The sequence below is a fragment of the Protopterus annectens genome, chromosome 3.part1 (genome assembly GCF_019279795.1).
Source record: "Protopterus annectens isolate FY-2018-M chromosome 3.part1, PAN1.0, whole genome shotgun sequence".
NCBI classification, from domain to species: Eukaryota; Metazoa; Chordata; order Ceratodontiformes; family Protopteridae; genus Protopterus; species Protopterus annectens.
The window spans coordinates 1,011,135,078-1,011,160,192 of NC_056732.1; the positions used below are offsets into that span (position 1 = coordinate 1,011,135,078).

Genomic DNA, 25,115 nt, shown 5'->3' on the forward strand with positions numbered 1-25,115 from the left:
TGGGTAAATTTCAGTAACTTGCTATTAAGTGCACTGCCTAGATGCTAGCAAAAAGAAATACAGAGCACCTGGAAAAAAATCAACTACAAAAAAGTAAGGAAGCCTCACTGACTGGGGAAAGTTCTGCAGCTGTTCAGCAAAAAGCAATGCAACTTCCAGACATGACTTCCAGTAACCTACAGGAAGATACAACACAACTGCACATAGAACTGGTTAACATAAATGAAACACTGATGGAGTATACATCAACACAAATAACAAAAGGCTGGAAGAAACTTTAAACAGATATTGAGATGAGGTGATAAAGCTGCAAAAATCAAAGGATGAAATGAAGAAAAGGTTGGCTAAATATGAGACTGCTCAGGAAGAGATGTTTCAAAACATAACAGAATTAAAGGACAAAGCATACAGGGAAAACCTGATACATTCAGCTATACCAGAGAAGTTGGAAGGAACAGACGGCTTAATTTTGTGAAAGCACAAATAAGCAACTGGACTGGTATTCCACAGCAGTTGCTAGTTGGAAAGGGCACATCATGTGTATGCTGCAAACCAGGCTATCAGAAAGCAACCTAGAACTTTAATAGTAAAGATGAAGTCCTACCAGCAGAAGGAGTTGATTTTCACAACACTGTGGTAGAACAAAATACTAAAAGTGGGAGAAGAAGAGTGCATGTGGAGAATGATTACTCATTGTATACCAAGCAGAAAAGGAGTAAATTAATTTCACTATTCAGGGAATGTTGAGACAGGTGTGAGATTCAAACTGCTGTACCCAGATATCTTCAAAGTATTCTTCCCTGGAGGGACAAAACCATTTTTGATGAAGTACATGCTAAGGACGAAATACAAATGCTCGTCCAACAAAAAGTGAGCTGTGAAATAGGAGGAGATTCTGTTTCTTGTCCTTCTGGTAATAAAGACCAGAGAGAGACTAGTACCTGTGAAACCTTTTCCACTGTTTCAATGGAAAATGGTGGAGAGAAGGAAGGGAGCATGAGAGTTGACTAGAAGAATCAAAAGTATGTTGGAAATGAAGCAGAGACACGATTTGGGAGTCAGAGATGAATAGCAATAAAACCATTAAGTTAACGTAAGATTACAATGCAATAATTATATTTGTGAAACATGACAGAATAAGAAAATCTGGAAATATTGGACTTTTTCAGAATTTGTTGGACTTGTGGAGGAGTTTTAGGACTCTAAAGTTATCTACTTCATGTCATTAAAATTCAGAAAAATGTTTTGGGGAAGGGAAGAGAGGGGAGAAAGTCAACTGTAAGAAAAAAAAACATTTTCTTAATAGTACTACTTTTGCGGTGTATGATTTTCTTTGCATGCTATAAAGTACAGTTTTCTCAACTATTTTAAGTCTAATGGGGATTGTAAATAGACGTTGCTATTTTTTTCCTTTCTCCCTTCTTTCATTCTTTCTTGTTAAGTTTTAAGAAATGGAGGCACTGCAATGTTAAAAAAAGCCTGCTTAAAAGAACATGGCAAAAGGAAACGTAATGTGCTTTTTTTCATTCTTGCATGGGGGATGACTGGATTATGGACCTTAGATTGACAAAAAAGAAAGAATAGTGAGCTATATTGAAAATGTAGAGTGCAAATATCTATGTTTTAGGAGTCACTTCAAAAGAAATGAACATGTGAATTTGATAAAGGATGGTTATTCAGTGGAATATCTGGGACAAAGGAAAAGAGCACCACCTATATTAATTTGAAGAGGAGCTTCAACAGTGATAGAAGAGGATAAAAAAGATAACAATGGCAGACTTGTAGTGCTAAGGGGCTACTGACAAGGGAGGAGGATTACATTGGCATGTATATATATTACACCTAAAACTGTTATAATGAAGCTTAAGAAAATTCTAGGTGAAATGATCAGTTTTCAGCAAGGAATATTACTTATAGGTGGGGACTGGAGTTTGATTTGCAGCAGTGAAGATGTGTCAGGGGGGCAGAAGGGAAAGTATAACAAAGGAGGGTAGATTTTTGAAGAAATTTATTAAAATATTTGACATGGAAAATATGAATTCAGTTCAATGTGAATTTATGGTTCCACTTTTAATCATCGAAAGTTTGAAACATTGAAATTCTGATCATCGAGACCAGAACATCGAGTTTCAAACCATCGAAGATTCAAAGGGAATGTAAAAAAAAGAAAAAAAAACTCTAAAAACTATTTTATGCAGGGGGGCTTCACCCCCCTGCACCCCCTACTCCGCCCCAACTTTAATATACCAACTCCAAGATCACACTACAGTGGGGTAAAGGGAAATCTCCATTTTAGCACTATATGCAGAAGCGCTAAACGGGAGATTTCCTATACCCTGTCTGCAGTGCCATCACAGAGATAGCACATTCACAGACACAGTGTGCAGGGCACCTTGTTGCCCTGCTGAAACACTAGCTTTTTCCCTTTTTTACTTACTTTTTTCTTCCCCTTGACAACATTGATGTTCTACACACTCGATGGTATGGTCTTGACCATATGAATTTTGATGGTTTAGAATTTTGATGTTTTCAAGTGGAACCAAATTTACACATTATTCCCCAAGATATAAAAAGTGGACTAGGCTAGACAGAATTTATACTCACAAGAACATGTGCATTTAATTGAAGGTCTTGATATGCACCCAATAGTGATTTCACATCATGTGCCATTGATAACTAAATAAAAACACAGGGTAGCAAAATAAAAATGAGGCACTGGTGCTTTAGAAAGGAATTTGAGGAATTTAAGGAATGGGCAGTACAGATTATTCAGGAGCTATTCGAAAGGACAGAAATTACTTCTGAAAATATAGCTAGAAAGTGGGATAAAATTAAGGTGGAGTTTAAAAATTGGGTGGAAATAAAAGAAAGGGAGCCATAGTCAAGAAGTAACAAGAATTATTTAGAGGGACTGACAAATGTTCAATTATTGCAAAATAGGGGGAATCTCACAGAACAAGATGGGGATCAATTGCAGAATGCTAAGCAGAAAAAAGAAGTTATGTACTCACCATAACGTCCCATTTGTGTTGTCCGTTTTCATTCTTCTTCCACTAATGGGTTCAGATCCAATCCCTCAGATCAGACTCTGCTGTTGCTAAAGCAACCGAAAACTGATGAGCTTCTCCCTCACCAATAATGCACCAACCCAAGTACCTCATATCTTGCTTGCTGATTTTTAGTAGAAAAAATATTTGCAGTGCAGTTAAATAAGGAGACAACTATATCTGGAGCTCAATATAAAAGTCAGTGGTATCCTCTAACCACTTATGCTTCCAGGAGTCTTCAAAGGATGGGATTTGGCGGGTGGGGAGTTGAGGAAGAATGAAAAAGGACAAAACAGATGGAACATTATGTTGAGTACATAACTGTCAATTTTCATTCTATCCTCAACTAATGGGGCAGAGTCCCAGCTATGCAAGATCCCAGGTGGACTCTCAGAAGGATATTCCTGAACACCACTGAACCAAATGATGCGCTACCTCTGGAAACCAGATCCAATCTGTAATGAGCACCAAAGGTATGGGGAGTAGCCCAAATTGCTGCAGCACATACATCATCCATGGATGCCCTCGACTGGAAAACTGAGGAAGCTGCCATGGATCTAGTTGAATGACCCTGTAATGGTTTGGTAAAGTAACACCCGATTTACTATAAATAAATGAAATACACTCAGTCAGCCATCTGGCTCAAGTTAATTTGGCAAATGGTTTTCCCAGTTTTCGTTCTGCAAATTTATTTTAACATTTGTTTACCGGGAAAATCCAACTTGGAACAAAGCCAATTTTCAGTACAGGCCCAGGGAGAAACACTGCAGACATATGTCTTTGTAATGTGGGAGGAAACTGGAGTACACGGAGAAAACCCACACAAATGCAGGGAGGACATGCAGACTCCACACAGAAGGAACTCCAGCCGAGAATTGAACCAGAGAACCTCTTGCTGTGAGGCAACAATGCTACCGCTGCGCCACTGCACCGTCCCCAAAGGAAATGAAACAAACAAACAACTGGTCAATTTTTCTGATGTCTTTTGTTCCATGTAGGTCAGGAATTGGATCCAGAATCCAAGGTTGGTGAAGTAAATGAGGACAAAGAAAGGGGAACTTAACCTCTTGAGGCCAGTAAGGTGCAATGAGGATGACTTTGCTCTTCAACATGGCAGCTTTCTGTAGGAATTTTAGAATTAGTGGGATTGGTGGACAGGCATGTAGTAGACTGGGGGGCCAACATTGAAGCAGAGCATCCCTCGGTGATTCCCCCCTGTGGGGGGATTAGGGCAAAGTAGATGCTGCATTTGTTGCTTGGGGGAGAAGCAAAAAGATCACAGCAAGGCTGGCACCTTCGATGAAAAATCAGTTCCTTCACTTTCTTGTTGAGAGACCACTCGAGAAGTAGAATAATACACCTGCTCAGGTTGTCTGCTATCACACTGGATTTCCCCAGAATGTGCATTGCTATGAGAAAGCAGTTGGATGAGACTGCCTACTGCCACACTGAGCACTTCTTTACACAAGGGGTATGATCTGGTTCCTCCTTGCTTATTGACGTACAAAACTACTGACATTGTCTGTTTGAACTGCAATCATCTCCCAAGGGAGAGCACCTTGGAAGGCCTACAAAACTAAAAGCAATGCCCTCATCTCTAGGACACCAATATCAAGTTGGCCTCTTAAGGGGACCAAGTGTTTTGAACAGTTTCCCCCAGAAAATGCCCCCCCACCCCAACTGGGAAGCATCTGTGGTTACTATGGCTTGGGCAGAGGGGGAATGAACGAATGGCCTTGTAGAACCTGATCTAACTAAATCCACCACCTGACATCTCTTCTGCATGTGTGAATGATTCATGGGTTGGGTAAAGTGTCGACCATTGTGTTGCTAGCATCCACTGGAGAATCTTGATGTAAAATCTGGCTAAAGTTACTAGTGTTATTACCGCTGACATTAACCCTAGAGCTTGAAGGACCAAGCGGGCTGAAATTTTAGTACTGTAGAATATTTTTCTGACTTGTGATATTACAGTTTGAACCCTTGAGGGAGCCAGTGAAGTGATCGGTTCATAGGTAGGTGCTAAGCTATCTGCCCGAAGGCATTTATAAGCCTAGCCAGAATGTGTTGACTTTCGCCACCCCCTTAGATTAGTTCCCTGTGCCTCTGTCCAGCAGAGCCACTGAAGTGATCCCCGGGGTAAACTTTCCGTCTCTCATCCACTCGTCAAGGCTTCTCTAGAAGAGTGTTAGCGAGAACCTCTGCCTAATGTAGATTGGAATCTTGTTCCAAAGCATGGGAAGTCTCTGGGACAGGAATCTATCCCTCCAGCACGTCCTATTTATTGTTGTGATGAGGTTTACATCCCTAGAGCGTGTGGCTCGAGGGGATAAGGCTTTCTTTAGGTGGAGCATGTCCAACTCTGGGTTGGACAAGGCCTTGTATATCAAGCAGAGATCACCTCTGAGTAGGTGATATGCAACAGAGTACAGCTGGAGTTTCTTCAGTCTAGCTGCATAGGGCATCTGCTTGAGGCCAGTGATCCTCTTGGTGAGGTACCTCTGTGGTCTTTCCAGCTGTTGCAGGTGTCTTGTAAGGTACATCCCAAATGGGGCGTTGTACTCTATGATGGGTCTGATGAGTGATGAGTAGAGGGGCACAATGACCTCTTGATCTGGATGCAAACCCTTTTGTGAATAGGTGGGCCACACAGAAGGATTTTCTAACCACTTTGGCAATGTGATTATCAAAGGGGAGATTACTATCTACTTGGGTCACCAGATCCCTTATATGTTTTCCGTATTTAGGGGGCTACCCACCTATGTGGTAGTTTTTGTGTACTTTGTTTTTTCCAAAGGGGATGACTATGCACTTTTTGGCATTTAGCTTGAGGCCATGATTTTGACACCAGGTATCCGTCTCAGTGAGACCCTTTTGGAGGATGTCTGTCAGCCGGAGAGTCAATTATAGCCTCTAGTTTGCAGTGGTCTGCGAACTTGGTCAGCCATAGTCCTCCTGTGCTTGCCTGTACCTCTGAGAAGTATATGCAGAACAGGAGGGGTCCTAAGACTGAGCCTTGGGGAATGCCACTTGTAACCGGTTTAGAGTCAGACCTAACTCCCGCAACTCTCACCAAGTGGGTTCTGTCCGTGAGCCAAATAGCAACCCATCTTGTGACACATGGGTTTATGTTCAGGCTGGTGAGCTTGTCTAGAATACTAGAATGGGGAATGGTGCTGAAGGCCTTTGCGAGGTCTAGATAGGCTGCATGTACCACCTTCCCCTCATCTATAGCCTTGGTAACTGTCTCAAACTAGTCCACCAGGTTTAGGAGGCATGATCTGCCCTTAACAAAGCCGAACTGGGTAGGGTCCAGTGTTTGGAGGATCCAAATGTCTCTGTTAATGAGTTCCATGATGATGCGCTCCATAGCCTTGCAGACCAAGCTAGTCAGGCTTATAGGGCGATAGTTCCCGGGGTCTGTTGTGGCTCTACCTTTGTGGAGCGGAATAACCATTGCTGTGCACCACTCTATGGGTATGTAGCCTGTGGAGAGGCTGAGTTTGAACAGTGTGTTTAGGTGAGAGGTTAGTTCATGTTTGACCGTGTAGGACGCAGCCTGGGACACCATCCAGTCCCACTGATGCCATGTTTTTGGCTTTGGAGAGGGCTGTTTTAACCTGAGTGTCTGTGATTTCAGGGGCTCTACATTTTTCTGGTATGGTTATGAGCCCTTTTGGGTGTGAGAGGGGGGTGACGTTTGCACTGAACCGGTCTGCCAGGATTTAGGCAATATCGGTTGGTTCAGTGTATTTTGTGCCATTCTGCATTAACTCTGAGCAGATCTGAGCATTGCCACTTAGATTCTTGACATAGCTAAAGAATGCCTTGTGGTTATCTTTGGAGTCCTTGGCAATTTTTCTTTTGAAGCTAACCTTGGACAATTTTATGAGGGATCGTAGTTTCTTGCTGATACTGATCAGGGATGTCTTCCCTTCTTGGGATTTTACTCTTTTCTGTACTAGTTTCCTTCTTCTATTGAATAGCTTGTTTATGGCAGGGGTCCACCTGACTGGTTTCCATTCCTTGGAGGAGCGAGTCTTGGTTTTGCTTGGGATAGCACGATCCAAGCATTCTTGTAGGTGCCAGTAGAATGCATTAGTAAAGGATTTTGCAGCTTGGACAGGGTTATCCTTTAGCATGGGGGCTTTGAAACTTTCCACCTCAGTCTTAGGTAACGTGAAGTTTGCTTTTGAAAAGTTTTTCACGGTGGTTTCCTTGTCCGGGGGTGGGGCCAGAATGTGGATATCCAAAGTGATTTCTTTATGGTCAGATCTAACCAGCGAGGGGTTGACCTCCAGTGTGGAACACCAATCGCCCATGTTGGTGATGACCAGATCCAATATGTTATCACTTCTGGTGGGAGTGTTGACCAGTTGATCCAGGGCGTTTTGAGTTTATAAATTCTAGGAAATGTTGGGCAAGGGAGTTAGTACTCGAGTAGTTCACCAGTTAATGTTTGGGTAGTTGAAATCACCCAATATTAGGGTGTTTGGTAGGACCTTTATGTTTCCCAGTGTTTCCAGAAACGCGGAATGGGGGTCCTGGGACATGGTGGGTGTTCTGTATCAAGCTACAATTTGAATTGCAGTTTTGCCCATTGTTAGTTGCACGTGGATGATCTCTGAAGCATCGTGCTGTGCCAGTAACCTATGCCCACACTTGAAACATATTTTGAACTCAGCTGAGCCTTTCTTTGTCACAGTTAGCAGACAAAAGACAGTACACTCAATAACAAAAACAATACTTTGAGACTAAATCTTTTTATTTTTTATTTTTTTAAGGAAGAAAGAAATAAAAGAATAGAGAATTAACAACAATGATATTAAAGAATCTACACAGAGTGTAACAGCAAGGGAAAGGAATACTAGCGATAATATTCAAGGTACAAAATATACAGAAATAAAAATATTAACTAGAAATATTCATAGAGGCAAAAAAGGTAAGGGATAGAAAGGACCTGAGAAAAGTAAGGTTTTAACTTACAAGAGCCACAAAAATGCTATATTAAATACTCATCTGCTCTCGAGAGTAATGGTCACCACATATTTTGCATAAAGCAGCAAACGAGATTGGAGGTACTTGGGGTTGGTGCATTATGGGTAAGGGAGAAGCTTGAGAGTTTTTGGTTGCCTTGCCACAAGCTTTAGCAACAGCAGAGTCAGATCTGAGGAATCAGATATGAATCCATTAATTGAGGACAGAATTAAAATTGACATCAGATATAAACGATTACCTCGATAATATACACGAGATTAGAAAAATTGCTGTTAAGAAATGTTTTTTTGATAACACTAAAGCACAAAAACTTTTAGCATGATTCAGGCAACAGATAGTAGAAAGGGCTGTCACCAAACTAAGGGAGCCTATAACAAGAAAGGTAACAAATTCTGTGGATATATTAGAAATATTTTGAAAATTCTATGAAAGTCCACATAAAGCAGAGAAATATGGAAATTGACAAAGGATACAAAAGGAATTGTTTATGGAAGTATTAAATATTCCAAGGTTAGAGGTAGACCTTCATCAAAGGATAAGGGAATAGAAAGCAAAACTGAAGGCATATAGGATGAAAACTAGGCACATATAAGACAATGGTAATGGCAGCAAATTGGGGAAATCAGAAGAAGCTGAAAATTGAGACAAAAGGAAAGACAGTGGAACAGATAAATAGCTTCAAGTATCTAGGAGGCATGGCTGAGGAGAATAAAGTCTGAATAAAGACATCAAAGCTAAAATCAGAGGGGTTGCAGCCAACTGGCATAGACTCTCAGGTGTAATCTATGACAGAAGAAAGAAGCTGAAAAGTAAGGTATACAAGACAGTGGTGCAACCAGTACTACTGTACGGTACAGAAACATGGGAAGTAAAGGTGGAGCAGATGAAGAAGCTGGAGGTGATGGAAATAAAGTGCTTGAGATGGATGGTAGGATGCATACAGTGGGACAGAGAAAGAAATTAGGACATAAGGGCAGAAGCCAAAGTAGCTCCAATTGCAGAAACAATCAAAGAGAACAGACTACAGAGGTTGGACGTGCAGAAAAGCAGAAGACAATCTGGAGAAGATGATTTGGGACAGACAGGAAGAAGGTAAGAGGAAACGAGGATGTCCAGCAAAGAGGTGGATGGATTGTGTGAAAGAAGATCTGTGACAGTCAGGCATGAGTGATGAAGAAGGCAGGAGAGTGGCACTGAATTGAGAGAGATGGAAACAGTTAACACAATACCTCAACCCCATGCTGAAAATGGGAAAAGAGGGCTGATGACAATGATGATGATGGTTACAGATAGATGAGGCTAGATTGATTAGGACAGGTGGAGATGAGATAAAAATTGTGATGTATAACAAATGTACAACAAAGTCCCCAAAACAGACAGTATTCATGTGAAGTTTGGAAGCTGGGAGGGAAAAATGATAAAGATCTTGAAGGTTTTGTTTAACAGTATTTTAATAGGAGAAGTACCAACCATCCTGGAAGAAACCAGCAAAAGCTGTAATACCTAAAGAGGGTAAAGATCCATCAGATCCAGATTTATCATACAAGCTCATTGCAATACTAAACCCTGATTATAAAGTGCTCATGTCTATAATGGCTAAAATAATGACAACATGAATGCCAACATTAATAGATATGGATCAATGTGGTTTTGTGGAGGGGAAGCAAACATTTGGCAACATTAACAGAACACTGATGATCCAGAGGGAAGAAGAATGTCTTACATAGCATTTGACAGAGTAAGGTGGAATGTTATAAGCAGGGCAATGGAGGCATATGCATTTCCTGAAAAAAAATATAAGGTTGATTAAGAGGATATATGAGGGATCGGAGGCAAAACAAAGTGGGTGGGGTCCACACTGATAATTTTTGCTTCAGCAAAGGAACCAGGTAGGGGAGTCATTTTTCCTCTTTGTTATTTGCATAGCCGTCACTCCCTACCTCTCAATACTTATTTCTTCACTAATTACGTACTACCTGCTTATCTCTCCCTTTTCAGCCAGAATAGGGCTCCCCTGAGTTACCTGCTCACTCAAATTACCTTACTGATGGTTTTTCTTTTTTTTCCATCCTCTTGTGCTTTCTCCCTGCTAGGTCGACCTGCTTAGTTTGCCCTCGCTATGCCCGGACTCACTCCACTCCGCTCCCCTACCCTACCCCCATTCCCATCCACACCCACTTTCATTTCCTTTATACTTCTCTCCCCTTCACCCACTTTATTTCTGACCACTCCCATCACTCTACCAATTCTCTTTTCCCCTCCCCCTCCCATATACCTTAATCCCCTCCTACTATACTTCATTTCATATACCCTCCCCTAATCTCCTCCTCTCGAATCTGCCTTAGTCCCCTTCGCTATCAATCACCTATATACTGCCTCAGAGACGGTTTCAATAAAGTAATTATTTAAAAGAGCAGCAATCTAAAAACTAACTCCAAATAGATCTACTGTCTCCTGTCTGCCTTTACATCCCAGTCCTCCTTCCTCCAATAAATTCTCCGTACAACCAGTTCCCATTGTCCTCATCAAATACCAACTAAATAAACTTAAGCTCTGCTCTCCCTCTGTTGACAATCTACCTTCCTACTTTCTGAAAATTGTTGCCAATGCTATTGCTTACCATCTCTATTCTTATTAATCGTTCTATTACTGAATCGCTTGCCCCAGATGTATTGAAATCCTTCTACACAAATCCTATTGCTATACTATCGCCCTTTCCAAAATTCTAGAAAAGTGTGTCCGCACTCAGTTACTTAAACACCTGCTAGATAATAACCTTCTTACTCCCACCCAACACAGCTTCAGACCCCACCACATTACATCAACATTCTCTACTCTCATTCCCCCAAACAGTAGCAGAAGCCCATGACAACAACTTACAAGTTTCCTGCTTATTTCTCGACCTTGCCAAAGGATTTGATACTATCTCTCACTCTAAACTGATAACTAAACTCTCTGGTCTTCATCTCTCCACCTCCTCTTTAAGCAGGCTGTCTAGCTACTTATCTAATATAAAACAATCTATACACTGGAAAACTGTCATCACCCCATTTCTTCCTCTTAACGCTGGTATCACCAAGGCTCTATACTGGGTCCTCTCTTGCTCTTACCCAAGACACCTTTACATCCATCCAAGCCTGGCTAACTGATGGTCAACTAATTCTAAATCAAAAAAAAAAAACTAAATTTCTACATTTCCTACCTAAAACACTGGCAACACAAATCCACTTTCTCTATTACCTCCCTCAACAATACCACTATCAGGCCAGAATCCTACACTAAATTACTTGGTGTTATAACTGATGAATTAAAATTTGACATACATATTCATCACTGCATAAAAAAAAAAAACAAAACAAAAAAAAACACCAGAAACTATCTCCTATACCGTAACCACAAACTGCTTTCACCCTCCACCAAATCCTCCCTGGCCCTGTCTCTCCTATTATCCTGTCTTTTGTATGCACCTCCAGTATTTACTAACCTTCAGTCTTCACTTCTCTCTAAACCACAGCAAACATATAATAAAATAGCTAGATTCACCTCTAATCTCCCTTGCAAATCCCACCACTGCCTCGCCCTTAAATCATTACAATGGCCTGAATTCCCTAAACAATTGTTTTATTCTCAACTGCATATCACCCACTCAATTATTTATAATCCCACTTCCTGTCCCTCCATCTCTAACATTGTATCTCTATATAACCCCCGACATCAACTTCGTACATCTGACAAACATCTTCTTGACATTTACAAACTGTCAAAAACTATTGGTAAGTCCATATATAAATACTCTGTAGCTCACTCCTGGAACGCCTTTCCACTTAAAATAAAAAGTATCCCCCATAAGTTCAATTTCAAACTACAACTCAAACACTACCTTAAGACCTGGTCCTTCCCTTGCTAAGCACCGACCTGATCTCTGACTGATTTCTTCCTAAATTCTACTTTTGATTACTTTTAAGTTTTTGTCTCTCTTGTTATCTACCTTTCTTTCTTGCTCTTCTTTACAGTATATCTACAATCAGGTTCTTGTAAATATTCCTACTCTGAGATTATCCTACCAGTATTGTATTGGATTTTTTGAAACTTTATAGATAAATATATATTGTCTTTGTTGAATTCATTTTATGTAAATGTTTTTTGTCAATATTACTATTATAATTTTTAGTCTTTGTACTAATTACTGTTTTTTGGCATGTCTGTAATTGTAATTGGAGTTTTGCCCCTCGGGTCTACACTGAAAATGGGCCTTTAGCTCAGATGGACCAACCCAGTTAACAAACGACAATAAATAAAAATTTAGAAGTATGGATTAAAAATTATTCTGGTGTGGCAGCTAGGGAAAGGTGGTAAGAAACTAAACAAAAGATAATACAAAAACCTGAGAGAATCAAAGCTTTGTTATGTGGAAATGGATTGTAAGATACAAGCAGTTAAAATGTTTTAGTCCCTTTAGTCTTGTACACAGGTCAGGCATATTTTGATCAACCAGAAGAGAAGTTCTGAATAGGAATTAATAAAGAGCTGAAGGACTATCTGTGACAGGAAGTCGGCAAGAGTCAAGTGAGATAAGATTCTTTCAGCAGAACAGGGAGGATTGGGATTATCCGATTTGAAGGGGTGTTTTAGAGCTATACAGTTAAGGCTGCTATACATAGCATAAGCAGAAAACTATAATTCAAAGTGGAAAGATGATGATGAAACAATGGGGAAGCTCATGAAACTAGGAGAGACTGGGATTTTGGATGCAGGCCTTAAGGAGAACAACAATAATCACAGAGTGTATTATATCTATAAAGTAGCAGAAAGTATCCTAAGAACTAAGTCAACACAGGAATGGAGAAAGGAGATTCTGCCAATAGGGATGACTGCAATTAGGGATATAAACAGCCAAGAGGGGGCTGGAATTTATTGGAGAAAACTGGCAAAGGAACCAACGTATTGGGAGCAAATAACTAGAGGGGGGAAAGATGACAGAATGGGAAGTCACCAAGAATTTATTTGGACTGCAGTTAATAGAATGCCTTACCTATCAAGAACTGATATCAGAGTACATGCAAAGAGAAAGAAATGGGGGGGGGGTCCTAAAAATGAAATTATGTACTTACCATAACATTCCATCTGTGTTGTCCATTTTCATATATCCTTGACATAAGGGTTCGGTTCTGCTATCAGAACTGACTAGGCCATTACTACAGCTTGCACAAGCCAAAAACTCTCAAGTTTCACCTCTACCCACAATCTCTCTCATTCAGTTACCTCAGATCAAGTTTGGAGATTAGAAAGGAAAGGTACAGATTAGAAACCCTTAATAGAGACCATATCTGCTACGCCCTAAAGATTACAATAAGATGAGAATACATAGTCCATATTCCAACAAAAAGTCTTCAAAGGCCAGGGAATGGAGGGAGGTGAGTCAAGGATAATTGAAAATGGACAACACAGACAGAATGTTATAGTAAGTACATAACGTCTTTATCCGATGTCGTCAATTTTCATTTTATCCTTGACATATGGGACAGAGTCCCCAGCTACCTTAGATTCAGGGAGGATTCACGGAAGAACATTTCTGAGCACCACTGAACCAAAATAAGCTCTTCCCCTAGAGACCAAATACAATTTGTAGTGGCTAATAAAGGTATGAGGAGAGGCCCAAGTCACTGCTGCATATATATCATCCAAAGAAGCTCTTGATTGGAAAACTGCTGAAGTGGCTACAGACCTTGCAGAATGTGCCTTAACAGACCATAGCAAATTAATTTTCTTTTTATTATAGATGAAGGATATACAATCCTTCAGCCATCTGGCTAAGGTCACTTTGCTGACTGGTTTACCAAACCTTGCACTGGAAAAGGAAACAAATAATTGGTCAGATTATGTCATGTCTTTTGTTCTGTAAAGTTAAAAGCATAATTTCTGAGCTCCAAACTTACACGTTCTATTGTTGAGAGTTACTTCTTAAAAGTTTGCCTATTTTTCTATTTGTTGAACTTATCGGATATGTTTTTAGATTTGATTATGTAATTCTCTTCTTTTTTTAAACTGTTAAACTTTTATATTGCTTTAAAATAACTTTTTGTAGATGCCAGTGTTATATTTTTTCTTGCATGTACTGGAGCTTCTCTCCCCAGGCCTCTACTGTAAACGGATATATATCCAGTTGGACTAGCCCGGTCAACAAATGTAAAATAAATAAATAAATAATTCTCTATGAATGTCCAACAAATGTTAGTAGTATTCACCTTTGTCAGAAAAACTGTGAAAGAATACTGGTAAATTAATAATCTGATTGATATTAGACTGTGACATGACCTTTGGTAGAAAGGTGGGGTTTGTCCGCAAGGAAATCCTGTCTTTATGAAAAATCATATATGGTGGTCCACATGACAAGGCTTGGAGCTGAAATCCATGTAGGAGAGTTTATTGCCACCAAAAATAATGTTTTCCATGACAAATACTTCATATCACAGTCTGCAGATGGTTCAAAGGGAGAATGCACGATGGATTGCAATATTAGGTTAATAGGGGGAATATGATCTTTAAAAGGAGACTTCAGCAACTGTGTTCCTTTTAAAAATTACTTACCAAGTCTATGAGAGGCCAAGGAATGCTCTTCCAAACTATTACGGAAATTTTAAATTGATGCAAGTTGTATTTTGAAGGTAGATGAGGAAGCTCCTGCATTGAAAACATGCTAAGAAATCTAAAACATTTTCAATAGCTGCAGAAAAGGGGTTAATATTCCTGTTACGCATCCAAATAGTAAATTTCTTCCTTTTACTAGTATATAGATTTATGGATGGAAGGCTTATGAGAAGCTATGAGAATTTGGAGTACTAGGGAAGAAAGGTCAACTCATCTGGCAATTAATGGAACTGGAGGAACAATGCTATCAGCTTGAGGTTTAGAATGTCTGGATGAACTAGTCCGGTTGCCACGTCCCATGAACCATCCTGCCCTGATAATGCCCCCACCCGATCAGGGAGGCATCCGTGGTGACAGTGGCTACCGGGATGGGGTACAAAGTGTCTGCCTTGGTGAATCTGGGGAGAAGTGATCCACCAAGCAAGATGATTTTGCAAATCTGTGTCACCAGAATTTGGTGACGCATTGGAAGTTGTTGGTAAGACCACTGAGTGAACAACATCCACTGAAGAAGGCGCATGTAGAAGCGAGCCAGGGAAAGAAGAGTAATGGCGCAGCCATGAGACCTAATACCTTTAGAACCATTCTGGCCTGTACTTTCTTGTTGGCTAGAATGATCCTGACATGACTTTGAATGTCTGAAACTCTTTGGTCTGTAAGGGTAGCTGACATCCGAACAGTGTTTAAGTTTGCCTATGAAAGTAATAGACTGGCAGGGCAATAAGGATGACTTTTCGAAGTTGATCGAGATGCCCAAATGAGAACAAAGATTTATTGTGTAATCCCTGGCTTGAACAAGCTGATGCCTGGTGGTGGCTGACAGGAGCCTGTCGTCGAGATACGGAAACACCTGGAATCCTTGACGTCTCAGGTGAGCCGTGACCACTGCCATGCATTTGGTGAACACTCTGGGGGCTGTGGTGAGACCAAAGGGCAGGGCTCTGAACTGGAAATGACTGGACCCCAGCCGAAAGCGGAGAAATCTCCTGGAGCGTCTGTGAATTTTTATGTGATAGTACGCATCCTGAAGATCTATTGAGCAGATCCAGTTGTCCTTCTGCAAGAAGGGCAGAATCGACTGAAGAGTGACCATTCGGAATCTTGTCTTCCTCACAGACTTGTTGAGTCTGCTGAGATCCAATATTGGTCTCAGTCTCCCGTCTTTTTGGGGACCAAAAAGAACCTTGAGTAGATTCCGGGCTCTGAATGGTCTGTTGTAACTGGCTGAATGGCTCTTTTTTGCAGTAGTTTTGAGCCTTCCAACTTTGCAATTTCCCTTAGACCGGGTGGTACATCTGGAAGGGAATTTGAGGGATAGAAAGGACTTTCCTCGAAAGGAATTTTGTAACCCTCGGATATGATCGACTGTACCCATCTGTCTTGAGTGAGAGAACGCCAGGCTTCTGGGTACAGTGATAGTCTTCCCCCGACTGCCTCCAAGGAGGGACAGCCGGGCAACATCTCAGGGATGCTGAAAGGGCTTGTCAGAGAGAGACTCTCTGTTTCCCTGGTTTTGTGGACCCCTCTGCCTCTAGAGCGGCGTCTGTTGTTGTTACCCCTCTGCCTCTAGGGGTAAACTGACCACGTGAATCCGGCGTGACTCCTTGGGATTTGCGGAACCACATTTTGCCACCATTCTGTCCTTTGGGATAAGGTCTAGAAGGGGTGGAAAAACGGACTCCTGACAGAAAGAGTTTTGCCGTCCTGCTCACACCTGGTCAACGTTTCCTTCACTTGAGGGCCAAACAAAGCTGACCCATCAAAGGGAGAGTTTGTGAAGGATGCCTTAAAGGGATCTGCAAAATTACATAGCCGCATCCAGGCTTGGCATCTAAGAGCCACACCTGTACCTGCGGCCCTACTCGCTCCATCAGCAGCATATGATATAAGCATGGAGGAGTTTGCAATGGAGTTAAGGGTTCCTAGCTGCGAAGCAATTTTTTCCTGAGCCCCCGCAGCTGTAGGATCCTGCACAACTTCACCTAGCTCCTTAAGGATATCCCTTTGGAGTCTGGTGAAGTGACAAAGATAGTTCAGCGAACGCATAACAAAGGTCACTGAAGAAAACATCCGCTTACCATATCTATCCATGGTCCTAGAGTCCTTATTAGGAGGATGGACAGGTGCGGAAGGATCTGCAAGTTCCTTCTTGGTGGCAGCCACCACCATGGCATCAGCGGGACACCTTTTGTAAGGAATTGCTTGTCCGACGGGGCAGTAATAAATTTAGAAGGCCTCCTAGGGACAGGCTCTACAGAGTCAGGAGCAGTCCACGCCTTCGAGGCAATAACCTGCATAAGGGGGTCGAAAGGCGGAGACACCCAGGAGGTGGAGGGCCGAGATCCAAATGCCTCCAGGTATACTGAATCATCCTCAGAGGGATTATTGGTGGGCCAGTTTCCCCTCTGTCTAAGGAGTTCTAGGATGTCTGAGAAGGAGACATCCTCAGAGGGGGATCTTGGGGATCCCTCTGACTCATCTAAGTCAGTATTTGAAGTGAAAGACTCGGGGGAGTCTACGTGTTTCCTCTTACATGCCCTCTTCCGCGGAGGATCCCCCGACAAATCAGGAGAATCCTCGGAAGAGGGGGATATTCCCAGTGGGGAAACCTGAGGCGGAGGATCTCTGGGTCCTGGAGCAAGAGAAGTGGCAGAGATGTCAACAGGCACCATAGAGGGAGGAGCTAAGGGAATAGACTGCTGGCTGAGACCAGTGGCCAGCACACTCTTCATTACCTCGAAGGCCCCCCCTCCCAGGAAGGTCCGAGAGAACCCGCTCTGAAGAACTAGGAACTCCAGGACCCACCGAAAAGGAAGGCTCCGAGGCAGATGTCGGAGCCGAGCTCACCAAGGCCGAGGCTCCAAGGGGAAGAGCGGGCTCGGACAAGGGTCCGATGCCACTCACCCCCTTGGAGGAGACCAGGGAAGCCCGGCCACCGAATCCCTCTAAGGAAGGTCTCGAAGAGGAGATAAGAGTAGAGGCTGAAGGAGCAGAAGGGGTATCTGTCCCTCAGCCATAGCAGAAACCATTCCCGAAGACTCCAACTCCAAACTCTGAGGTAGAGTCGAAGGAGGAACTGCAATGGGGTGTGGATCAATAGTCGTCTGCTGAGACGGACTATGTAGCATTTGGGCCAGTGCCTGTGACTTTAGTAATCTACTGACCACTCTCTCCAAATCATGGTCAGAAAGCCTGGATGACCTTGAAGATCGGCTCCGATGGCTCCGCTCCGAGAGGAGGCGCGAAGCCGGAGCCGAAAGTATCGGCTCCAAGGAAGGGGACCTAGACCTCTTCCTCGAAGGAACCATTGGAGCCGATGAAACTACTGAAACTGTCGGAGCCGACAACTTATCGGCACTGACAGGTAGCTTCGATGCATCGGCTCCAGCCGGAGCCGATACGGCCATAAATGTAAGGGTGTCGGAGCCAATCAGAGCCGACACTGATGCCTGGGCCACATGGTGGTCGGAACCAATCGGAGCCGACACCGAAGTGGTCGAACCAGAGTCGGCACCGATAGCCATCGGTGCCGAAGGTTTAGGTAATCCCAGAATCGGCTCCAGCGGGCCGATCTCGACTCTGAATGAGTCGGAGCCGAGGCCACAGGCTTGGACACAGAAGCCTGGGCCTTGGAAGACTTAGAAGTCTTAGATGGGGCCGACTTAGCCGGAGAGCCCTCCGGCTTAAGAAGACCCCTCAAAATCAATTTATTTCTTCTTTCCTGCAGGACTCTCTGGCTAAAAGAATGACATATAGCACAGGAGTCCTGCAGGTGAAGAGGCCCCAGACAGTACAGGCAAGAAGTGTGACCGTCTGTCAGAGACATCTTCTGACAGCACGAGTCACACTTCTTAAAGCCTGAGACCCTTTCTTTAGACATGGTGTAAAACACACACACACACACCAGTCCAAGAAATTAAATTAAATATACCAAAAGGTATCACTAACAGACACACACACACACCCTAACAGGGGGGGGATGGGATGGGTGAAAGTCTGACTAAAAGTTATGAGGAGACAGGGAAAATTTCTGTCAGAAAGGGATTAAAACTAAGTTAAAACTAATAATTTAAGGTTTTTTTTGTAAAAAGGGGCTAAAATAGTAAAGTAACAATTCACTTACCAGGAGCTGGTAAAAGGAGGACCTCATCAGCGAAGTGGCAAACGAGATCTGGGTACTTACCGCCTTGCATCATGGGATATGGGGCTGCCTCGAGCTGGTAAAAGAGACTCTCGAGCTTAGCAAGTGCCGAGTCGGAGCCGAGGATCGGCTCCGAACCCCATCAAGCAAGAATGAAGGCGAGATTGACAACTTAACATCTATAATTCAAAGTGGAAAGATGATGACGAAACAATGGGGAAGCTCAAGAAACAAGGAGAGACTGGGATTTTGGATGCAGGCCTTAAGGAGAACAACAATAATCACAGAGTGTATTATATCTATAAAGTAGCAGAAAGTATCCTAAGAACTAAGTCAACACAGGAATGGAGAAAGGAGATTCTGCCAATAGGGATGACTGCAATTAGGGATATAAACAACAGCCAAGAGGGGGCTGGAATTTATTGGAGAAAACTGGCAAAGGAACCAACGTATTGGGAGCAAATAACTAGAGGGGGGAAAGATGACAGAATGGGAAGTCACCAAGAATTTATTTGGACTGCAGTTAATAGAATGCCTTACCTATCAAGAACTGATATCAGAGTACATGCAAAGAGAAAGAAATAGGGGGGGGGGTCCTAAAAATGAAATTATGTACTTACCATAACATTCCATCTGTGTTGTCCATTTTCATATATCCTTGACATAAGGGTTCGGTTCTGCTATCAGAACTGACTAGGCCATTACTACAGCTTGCACAAGCCAAAAACTCTCAAGTTTCACCGCTACCCACAATCTCTCTCATTCAGTTACCTCAGATCAAGTTTGGAGATTAGAAAGGAAAGGTACAGATTAGAAACCCTTAATAGAGACCATATCTGCTACGCCCTAAAGATTACAATAAGATGAGAATACATAGTCCATATTCCAACAAAAAGTCTTCAAAGGCCAGGGAATGGAAGGAGGTGAGTCAAGGATAATTGAAAATGGACAACACAGACAGAATGTTATGGTAAGTACATAACGTCTTTATCCGATGTCGTCAATTTTCATTTTATCCTTGACATATGGGACAGAGTCCCCAGCTACCTTAGATTCAGGGAGGATTCACGGAAGGACATTTCTGAGCACCACTGAACCAAAATAAGCTCTTCCCCTAGAGACCAAATACAATTTGTAGTGGCTAATAAAGGTATGAGGAGAGGCCCAAGTCACTGCTGCATATATATCATCCAGAGAAGCTCTTGATTGGAAAACTGCTGAAGTGGCTACAGACCTTGCAGAATGTGCCTTAACAGACCATAGCAAATTAATTTTCTTTTTATTATAGATGAAGGATATACAATCCTTCAGCCATCTGGCTAAGGTCACTTTGCTGACTGGTTTACCAAACCTTGCACTGGAAAAGGAAACAAATAATTGGTCAGATTATGTCATGTTTTTTGTTCTGTAAAGTTAAAAGCATAATTCTCTATGAATGTCCAACAAATGTTAGTAGTATTCACCTTTGTCAGAAAAACTGTGAAAGAATACTGGTAAATTAATAATCTGATTGATATTAGACTGTGACATGACCTTTGGTAGAAAGGTGGGGTTTGTCCGCAAGGAAATCCTGTCTTTATGAAAAATCATATATGGTGGTCCACATGACAAGGCTTGGAGCTGAAATCCATGTAGGAGAGTTTATTGCCACCAAAAACAATGTTTTCCATGACAAATACTTCATATCACAGTCTGCAGATGGTTCAAAGGGAGAATGCACGATGGATTGCAATATTAGGTTAATAGGGGTAATATGATCTTTAAAAGGAGACTTCAGCAACTGTGTTCCTTTTAAAAATTACTTACCAAGTCTATGAGAGGCCAAGGAATGCTCTTCCAAACTATTATGGAAATTTTAAATTGATGCAAGTTGTATTTTGATGGTAGATGAGGAAGCTCCTGCATTGAAAACATGCTAAGAAATCTAAAACATTTTCAATAGATGCAGAAAAGGGGTTAATATTCCTGTTACGCACCCAAATAGTAAATTTCTTCCTTTTACTAGTATATAGTTTATGGATGGAAGGCTTATGAGAAGCTATGAGAATTTGGAGTACTAGGGAAGAAAGGTCAACTCATCTGGCAATCAATGGAACTGGAGGAACAATGCTATCAGCTTGAGGTTTAGAATGTCTGGATGAACTAGTCCGCCTGGATGTGACAGAAGGTCTGGGGCTGGGTCCAGTGTCCAAGGTCGCTGAATCAGATAAGAACAAAGAAAGGGGAATCATATTTGTCAAGGCCAATAAGATGCAATGAGGATTACTTTGCTCTTCAGCCCGAGTGCTTTCTGTATGAATTTTGGAATTAGAGGCATCGGGGGGGGGGCATGTAGTAGTCTGGGGGGCCACGTGTGGATAAGAGCATCTCTTAGTGACTTCCCTGAAGGATGAATCAGGGCAAAGTAGTTGCTGCACTTGTTTAGGGGAGAGGCAAACAGGACATAGCAAGGTTGGCCTCAATAGCCTTTCCGTCACTTTTGGATCGAGAGACTATTTGTGAGGCTGGAAAATACATCTGCTTAGTTTGTCTGCTATCACACTGGAACTCCCCGAATGTGCATTGCTATCAGAAAGTGGTTGGAAGAGATTGCCCACTACCACACTCGAGTGATTCTCGACAAAGGGGATAAGATTTGGTTCCTCCCTGGCTGTTTATGTACCAAACTACTGACAATGTCTGTCTGAACTTCAATTGCTCCCACAGGAAGAATTGTCTGAAAGGCTTGCAGTGCTAAAAAAGCCTTTTAGTTCCAGAAAACTGATATTCAAGTTGGACTCTAAAGGGGACCAAGCGCCATGGACAGTCTTGCCCACAAAATGCCCCCCCCCCCTAATTTGGGAGGTGTCTGTGATCACTATGGCCTTGGGTTCTGGAAGGCCAAAGGGGCGGCCCAAGAGAATTTTTCTGGAGTGAATCCACCAAGCAAGATCTTTCCTGCAATGATTCGTGATTAAAATCCGTTCCCACATGGGTTGGTATAGCATAGACCATTCAGATGCCAGCTGCCACTACAGAATTCTCGTGTAATATCTGGCTAGGGAAAGTACAGTTATTGTTGCTGTTGTACAACCTAGGGCCAGTAAAATTAGGTGAATGGGTGCCTTCTTGCTGTGAATTATCTTTTGAACCTGGGCTATAATTTTTCCATGACTCACTGAGGGGAAGGATGGTACACTTGTTATATTCAGCACTGCCCCTATAAACTCTAAACTCTGAGTTGGAGACAGTTGAGATTTTTCCTGATCTACAGTTATTCCTATCCCAGGTATGTACAGGTGTTGATAATGTAATCCATTGTCTCTATCAACCGATGCCTGGTTGAAGGGTAATGAGCCAGTTGTCCAAATACAGAAACACCTGGAATCCTTGCAGTCTCAAGTGAGCATCTACTACTGCATTCATATGGTGAATACCCTGGGGGCTGTGGTGAGACCAAAGGGCACTGCCCTGAATTGCTAATGACTAGCTCCCAGCCAGAAGCAGAGGAAGTTTCTAGAATGCTTGTCCATTTTTATGTGGTAATACGCACCTTGAAGATCTATCTAGCACATCCAGTGGTTCTTTCCTTAAAACGAAAGAATGGACTGTACCGTGACCATCCAGAATTCTGTTTGTTGAACTGATTTGTTCAGCACACTGAGATCCAAAAATGGTCTCCAGTCCCGTCTTTTTTGGCACTAAAAAGAATCTTGAGTAAACTCTGGATCCTCTCTGGTCTGATGGGACTTACTGGATAACTCTTTTTGTCTAGCAGTTTTTGAACTTCTAGAACTACTGGTTCCCTTTGACAGGGTGGAACGGCAGGGATTTTTTTTTTTTTTGTATACGGGGTGAAGAAGGCAAAAGGGTATGGTATAACCTCTGGAAATAATCCATTCCACCCAAAAATCTATTATATTTAGCCAGGTGTTTTGGTGCAAGGATAAGCATCCCCTGACTGCCTCCAGAGGAAGTTAATCAGGGCTCACTTCAGGAATGCTGAAAGGGCTTACCTGGGAAGGAGTCCCTGAAACCCTGGTTCTGTGGGCCACGTCAACCATGTGGATTGAGTCTTCCATTGTAGTTCCCCCCTCTGCCCCTGAGGGAACCGACTCCACGTGTCCTGGAAAGGCCCTTGGAAATTTTTGAACCATATTTTTCCACAGCTCCTCCGGTTCCTGTAAAAGGATCTTTGGGAAGTGGAAAAATGAACACCCATGGCAGAAAGGGTCTTACCATCCTTCTCACACCTGGATAGTCTCTAACTGTCAGACCAAATAGACATGATCCGTCAAAGGCAGCATTGACAAACGAAGACTTAAGTGGCTCCACAAAGGTGCATCCAGGCATGTCTCCTTATTGCTACGCCTGAACCCGTTGCTCTGGTGGTCTCTTCAGCTTCAGGACCAATAAGTCTCATGGAAGAAATTGACACAGACTCCAGGGTGGCCAAATGGGAAGCAAACATTTCTTATACTCCCTCAGTAACAGCTCCTGCTAGGGTATTCAAAAGCTCCTTGATCAGATCCCTTTGGATTTTGGCAAAATGTGCTAACAAGTTCAAAGACCGTAGAGAGAAGATCGATGAAGCATAAACCCACTTCCCAATCCTATCCATCACCCAAAACTCTCTGTGGGTGAATGGATAGATTAACCCTCCTCTGCAAGTTCCTTTTTAGTGGTTGCCACTACTACCATGGCATCTATCCCTAAATCTTTAGCCCACAATTGTTTGTCCTCAGGGGTTGATAAAATTTGATCCAGTTTCTTGGGGATGGTTTCAATGGTGTTAGATGCCTTCCACACCCACTGAGAGATCAAGTGAATGGGGTCATCAGCAGGCGGAATCACCCAAGAGGCAGAATGGTGGGTACAAAAAGCCTGCAGGTAAACTGATTCTTCCAAGGAATGGTTTTGGGTCTTCCATCACCCCTCTCTTTCAATCGTGCACTTCTCCTTCTAAGGAACCTCCTCAGATGGATAGTCTGGGGAGGTATCAGAAGATGACAGACTTTGTATCGGAGGCTCCTGCGGATTCCGTACTTGCTGCCCCAGTGGAGACACAGGTCGAATAATGGAATGAAAAGCAGGTATTTCCTCCAAGAAGGAAGGGGCAAATTGAGTGATTGCAATAGACAACCCCCTCTCCATTGCCTTGAAGGACGGTCCCCCTCGAACAGGGAAGAGAGCGAACAGAGACAGACTCCCTCGGAACCGTGGCCACTCCCCACCCTGATGAGACAGCCCCTGAGGCAGAAGCAGGAGCCAAGCTGAACCATGCCGAAGCTCCAAGGTGCAGGAGCGGCTTCAAAAAAATTGAGAGTTGACTCCTGCCCCTCAGAGCCAACATAGCAGATATGGCCCTGGGAGGTCTCCGGATCTGTAAGAATGGAAGAAGTCAGGGTAATCACTGGTTCCAAAGAAAGAAAAATCTCCAGAATGGATGCAACTTGCACCGGACAACTCAAAGCTGGGAACTCTGAAACCTCAGAGGTCAGAGGAGGAGTAGTAGTTATAGGTCTAAAAGGTGGTTCAGCACCCAAACCTGCAGAGATTGGGGCCAAAGGGAGTCCTGTTAAACATCTTGCCCATTGAATTTTATTCACCAGTCTCTCCACATCCAGTTCTGTAAGGCTTTTGGTGGAAAGGACCAGGGGCGGCTCATGCTATTGGACTGTAGGACTGCAGCCACTCCAGCTGTAAAAGAAAATAAAATGAAAAGAAAAAAGAAAAGAAAAAAACTAAATGCAAGTCCGGAACTCCGTGCATGCACACAAACATGCGGAATGGTCCACCAGCAGTCCGGATTAGCCAGACAGCAGAGATCCCAGAAATCTATGCAGTTTACAACTGACTTGAAGGGGATCGGACTGCAAGAGCTGCAGGCTGGTAGCTCTCGTGAGAAGGGGAAGGACGTTGCACTCTCGGGGCTTTTATACTAAATTCCGAAGCTGCAGGAAGGGCTGAAACTTGTACTGGAGACTTCGTTGGACTGAAGGGCTTGGAAACGGGCTTTTTTTTTTTTTTTTTTACTGAACTAAGATGTTGGAAACAGGGCTTGAACTCCTTCTGTGAGTACCAGACTCTGCAGAAATCAGGTATGGGTCTTGGAAATGGGGCTTTTTTTTTTTACTGAACTAAGATGGTGGAAACGGGGCTTGATGTGTGTGTGTGTGTGTGTGTGTGTGTGTGTGTGTGTGTGTAAATCTGTGGTTTTCTGGATTTTTAATTCACTAAATAATGACAGGCATTTGAATTTCAGACTTCATATTCTTCAGAAAGTACATGGTAACAACAAA

At 42.7% G+C, this 25,115-nt stretch overlaps 1 protein-coding gene across 1 annotated transcript in view; it reads right to left on the reverse strand.

The window, feature by feature from the left end:
- The window catches only part of CSPP1 (centrosome and spindle pole associated protein 1), a 2,775,649-nt gene that overhangs the window by 1,379,872 nt on the left and 1,370,662 nt on the right, over window positions 1-25,115 (reverse strand). The window lies entirely within an intron of this gene.